We start from the raw sequence: 6000 nt of genomic DNA on the forward strand, positions 1-6000 counted from the left end.
AAACTTGTCTTTTGAACCCCTCTCGCTGTCACTGCTTCCCCTTGGAGAAGCTGAAGCTGCTACATTCAGCCATTCAGCTTTTTTTCTTTTTTTTTTTTACATTAAAGTGTGACCTCTCATTCCTAACACTTGAACTCCAACCTTTCTCACTTTCACCCTCGGGTTCGGAGCGGAGGGAACGACGCTCCCATCCTGTCATTCTTCCAACTGTCCCCCTCCTTTCCTTTCCTCTGCTCCCCCTCTCTCCATCCCTCCCTTTCCCCCATCTCTTCCTCTTTCTCTAGCTTATCGTCTGCTTTCGTGAATTCCTCCTATGTCCCTTGTGCTATGGTAGACATTTCCTATGTTGTGTTAAAGAGGGTTGACTTTCCCTCACCTATGTTACGACAAGCCTTCCTATTTATCTCAGAATTTCCTTAGCACACATACACAGTTACACGTAATACAGTGTATTATTAAAATAATCATGACAAGTACACAAGATGTGTTTAGATTGTTGGGAAATTTGTCCAAAAGGGCAAGTGGGTGGACTTCTTTATAAGTCAGCTTGATACAATGGGTGTATTTGCCCTCTGGAGGCCAAGAAATGCAAATACATGTTAAATTTTGACACTTCAGTGTGTTTATGTGCCTGTATAAGACCTTTGTATTTTTTGGCTGTAAAGCAGAGCAGAGCAATAGCCAAGAAGATGATTCTGTGTGACTATTCTTGTTCTCCACAAAATTTGGGTTATGCTTTTATATTCTCCAAGAGGTGATTACAATTGACTGAACTCAATTATGTTTCGCAGCACCCGGGATTCTCATTATTTTCTGGAACTCTTCCAAGCACATGTTCTGCATAGAAGGTTACAGTCACAACACAGTTGTGGTATTTTTGCTTCTTCGCAAGAGAAAAGCTTCCAAATCAGCTAATCGACTCTAGAAATTCCGGTGGGTGTACCCATGCCAGCAGCAACAGCATTTCTTTCAGCATTCAGCCATAAGCATTTCAGTGAACATGCCACTGCAAGTTGTATTGAGTGAATGAGTGGTAGTTCTTGGGAACCTTCCTGGGATCGCCTAGAAACCCTCAGCGGGGCGTGGCATCGCTGTAACGGTTGGCTGTTGGCAAGCTACCTTGGCGGATGACTGGTTTTTTGAGGACACTGGATGAACACGTTTCCATCTTTGAATATCAAAGAAGAACTCACGCAGAGGCGGAATATTTGCAATCCCTTTGCATTTCATTTTTACCCCAAAGGCAACCTAACTCGTTTGATTGACCTGAAGCCCCAATCCAGGATTTCTTTGGATATACAAAAAGGCAGAGGGGAAGTTTTCATTTAACTTAACACCTCCACACACACACACACACACACACACCACCTACCCACAGTAGTTCACAATGGGAATGTGAAACTGAAAAACAACAGTAACAACAGATACTGCTGTTTGCTCCATCATGTGTGGCACTGGGTAAGTGTGTTTGAAAGAGAGATACAAAGAAAATCCTACTATAAAATGAGGAAAACTCTGTCTGTCTGTCTGTCTGTCTGTCTGTCTGTCTGCATCCATTTTGCTCCTCAATGGGTTGGCCAATCAATCTGAAACTGCACATGGGCATTGAGCATTGGCATAGGCAGGGACTGACGAAGCTGATTTTGCCATCTTCCCAAATTTATGCTGTTTTTGCGCATTTTTGGCAAGTCTGCACAGAGTTGTGGCGCGTGCATCCCCGGATATGGACTAGTAAGTGATTATGTATGATTTGTGAGCATACTTTGTGGGTCAATCTCTCAAGCCTATTCCAGTTACTGAGGGAATGTATTAAAATAGCAAACTCACAGAGATAAACCTCTCAAATCCCCTCTGGAGCTATTACAAAACCCATGTGGAAACAGAGTAACTGACTGGTTGGTTGGTGCCATGGTGACTGCCACGCCTTCCCGACTTCCACCTTGTAGTTCCTGGCCACATGTTTGTCAGAGTGCCTGCTTGATGTGGATGAAAGAATGCAGCAAAAACACCTTGAGGCAGACTCCATGGGGACATTTAATGAGGGTTTCTCACACAGACACACAGACGACTCCTGATAGAGGACGCACTCACGTGGAATGGAAGTGTGGTCTCTGCATTTCTGTGCATGTATTTGGATGGTGATGTTGTTTACTTTTACTTATATGTATTCATCTCTTGTTTACAGATGCTTTCATATTTGTGGGTTTGCAGACGCTTAAATTTATATAAAGTCATAGGCTACAGATTTAAGCTGCTGGGGTAAAATGCAAAAGTCAATAAACCTTCTTGACAGTCCTAAATTGAAAATGTAGTTTCCATATCTCCATGTCTTGCAGGATACTGCAAAAAAGAAGAAAGCTGAGGCCAAGTCACTAAGTTAAATCAGATGTATGCACTTCCTAAAGTCAACCTTATTACCAAAAAAATGCTTTTGGATTCAGAGTGTTAAGCCTTTTTTTGCTTGAATATTTTGTAACTAATAATCCACCAATAACTTCCTCATAGGCTACTTTATACATAGTTTCATTCATTGCTGGTCATGTGACATCTGCAAGAGTCACAACCAACACGCTCCCTGCCCTGAGTCTAAATGGCACCCCTGATGATGGTGATTACCAACAACATAACCAGTCCATCCCAGGTGGTCATACCTATGATGATATGATGGATACTCAGCTGCGTTTGATTTGTATAACCAGCTCAGACCGGCTGTCTGGTCGCGCAGTGGGAAGGAAGGAAGCAATGGTACCCTTTTGTCGCTAAATCAAAGGCACCCACAGAGGAGAAAAATGGCATGCTGGGACCAAAACAGATGGCGATGGATCTTTAAATGACCCTTTTTTACAGAGCAGCGTGTGTTAGACACACGCTCACTTAAAGGTGGCCTCCATTACTAGAGCAAAAGGCACGAGTGGGTGGCTTTGTATGTGTGTGTGTGTGTGTGTGGGTGTGTGTGGGGTGTGCAATTGCTCAGATCAATTTTGAAGCTAATGGACCAATTTTTAGAGGTGTTGAACGCTACACACATACCCTCAAAAAGTGTGTATGTGTTGTGCGGGTGTGTGTGTGTGCATTTGTTTGTGTTCATGTCTGTGAATGTGTATGGTTTCAAGTGTGTGTGTTCACACAATCAATTTTCAAACCAATGGACCAATCCTTTCCTGCCAAAAGAGTTGAGATGCAGTTTTTTGATTGTAAAATCAATGTGAGGGCGTTCTTGGCTAGTCAGTCGGGGCAATGGTTCCCAAAGTGGGGTCTGCGGCCCCCGAGGGTTCCCGAAAAAGAGATCCCGGTGCCTCCCATTAAATAGCTTGCTTGTGCTATTATTTTGTTCACTCCCCACCTACAGCAATTTGCCAGTGGTTGTCTATAAAATAGAGCAAAACTCACAGTTCAGTGAGATACTATTCACATTATTCCCAAATGAATACACATTTAAAACAGTTCACTGGTTACCTGGTCGGCTCGGTAGGTGTTGAATGGGCTGGGGTATGTGTGTGTGTGGGAAATGATGTGCATGTTCATTGGTTGTGTTTTTGTAGAGTGTGTGACAGAGAGAAAGAGAAAGTGTGTATGAGAGATGAGATTTTGTGCGTATGTGCGCATGAAGGTCTCTGTTTACACAAAAGTAAACACAAGGCCATCTGAGATTTCACAATGAGCTCATCCATGACATAGCCACTATGTGTGTGTGTGTGTGTGTGGATGTCTCTGTGTGTGGTTATTACATTATTACACAGTCCAGGGAGACCAGGCTATTCAGCAATGAATCATCTTTATTTCACCTGTACATTGTATTATACTACATGGGTATAAAAGCAAGTGGCAAGCATTCACAGAATAACACATCAGGTCCTGTCAAAATGAATATCTGTGTTCCTCTTACTATTACACCACTGAATGGGCATGGACCACCCTGCCTCGAGGACCTCACCTGCCTAAAAAGATTTTGTCAATTTTGGATACCGTGTCACATGGTCTGTTGTTTCAGAAGCATTTCCAAAAAAAATAAAGAATGTATGCAATATGTCCCAAAAACAAGGATTGTGGTGGATTAGAAGTAGGCTGTGACCAAGCTAATACAATCAATTCTACAGTGTAACAGAGTTCTCAAGCTGCTTTAAGTCTTCTGACATATCATATTAAATATGGATTGTCCTGGCGGATAAGCAGGATGAGATGTGGTTCAAATTCACTCAAGTCATCCCCAGTCATTCCTGCCACTCTCGATTTTAAAAACCCCTCCTAAATATTTCTCTCTTTATATTATGGGATTAAGATCTTTTTAGGACCCAATAGCCTTGGGGGTGATACAGCATGGCCACTGCAAAATGGCCACAGAGGGGAATCCTTTGATCAGCATACTGGTGTGATGAGAAGATTGGTAGCAGCTTCACCTCTAAAAAGACTAAAACTAGATCTAAACGTGCAGTCAAAATTAACTCATACAGGTACGCTCGCCTCCACCACAACCTCTAGCAGGCTTTTGCTGCAACAGAGACTTATCTTCTGTTCCTAGTCTACCTGCACTTGACTATGTTTGAACAAGATTATGCAAATCTAAGCAATACCTGCAAATGCTACACCCAGTGGCACAAAGGAAGGTCACATCACGTGACTCTCACAAGTGATTATTGACCTATTTCATTCAAAGAGATTCTTCCTATTTCTTTGTAGTATACAACATAGTCGACTATACTGTATGTATAGATTACTTAATGATTGGTAAGTAGCCTACCAGTGTATGTCACAAGGGGAAAGAAACATAAACGTCAACTATGCTGACCTCTCTTGCAGTGAAAGCTAAATCCTCTGTGAATGGTGGTGTTCCTGAATGATAACATGCACCACATTCCCAGACCCCAGATGAGAGCAGATACTCAGACATTCCCACAACTGTCCTTCCTGCTCCTCCCTGGCCACAGGCCCACTGGATTTGGGGCGAAGCTGGCGGGAAAGGACAGGAAGCTGCCAGGATTACACCGACTGGGTCTGCGGCTTGAACTGGGAAGTAACAAAGCAACCCCCCCCCCCCCCCCCCCCAAACACTCTGTGTGCTCATGTGGGCACTGCGCAGACACACACACACACACACACACACACACACACACACACATTGCTGCGTACACAAACAGGGGCGTGCCCAAGGGTTGAACTACAAGGGAATCTGACCTTTCATTGGGTGAGGGAGGGGAGTAGGGGATTGCACATTCTCCTTTGGGAATTCTATTCCAAACACAGCTTATAAATTAAAAATGAGTTTAAGAGGTCGAGTGCAAGGATGTCACATCAGGTGAAAATAGGCAAGAAAAGGGAGGAGGTGCCTGGGGACACGTGTCACATAAATCTTTGTATTTCTGCATAATCGCCCTTAGTGTTAGTTCAGTTTGTTAAGTTCTGGCGCCAAATTGACTTTGTTACAGACACACAAACACACAAACATATGTACACATACACATACACACACACACCAGTCTGTGAAGAACAGGGTGGGAAATTTCTTGAGTCTTCCAGAATGACCCGGTATACTCCCAAAGTGCTTACGGCCACACAGACTCGGTCAACACACATGGTCATAACGTCCTTACAGCTCACATCCAATAGCCTACCATCCTCACTACCTACTATAGCTGTGTAAATACAGTATGGATAGAATAGGATCCCACTTGTGAACTTACTGTATTTATTTGATGCTGTGGCAGCTAGGCATAAAATATATATAGCATACATGCTATTGAGTGTTTGTCTCATTTATTTCATAATGACAGTGTCTTAAAAGCATTGGATACACACCAAGACTGGATGATTTTCCTTCTCTGGGTTGTTGCCCTGGTCATTGCATTGCAATGTGTGTGGATGGTATATGTATATATATGTATATATATTATACACATATATAAATACTGCATTGTATGTCTATGTGTTAGCCTACTTGCCATTACCTACTTTTTGTCTTTGCTTTTTTTTTCTCTTTTGTATGATGTATGTATCCTGTGTTTT

This window comes from Centroberyx affinis, unplaced genomic scaffold (genome assembly GCF_046629955.1).
Source record: "Centroberyx affinis isolate AG114_WGS23_722 - 3 ecotype Tasmania unplaced genomic scaffold, CSIRO-AGI_Caff_v1 ptg000886l_1, whole genome shotgun sequence".
In the NCBI taxonomy this organism is placed as follows: Eukaryota; Metazoa; Chordata; class Actinopteri; order Beryciformes; family Berycidae; genus Centroberyx; species Centroberyx affinis.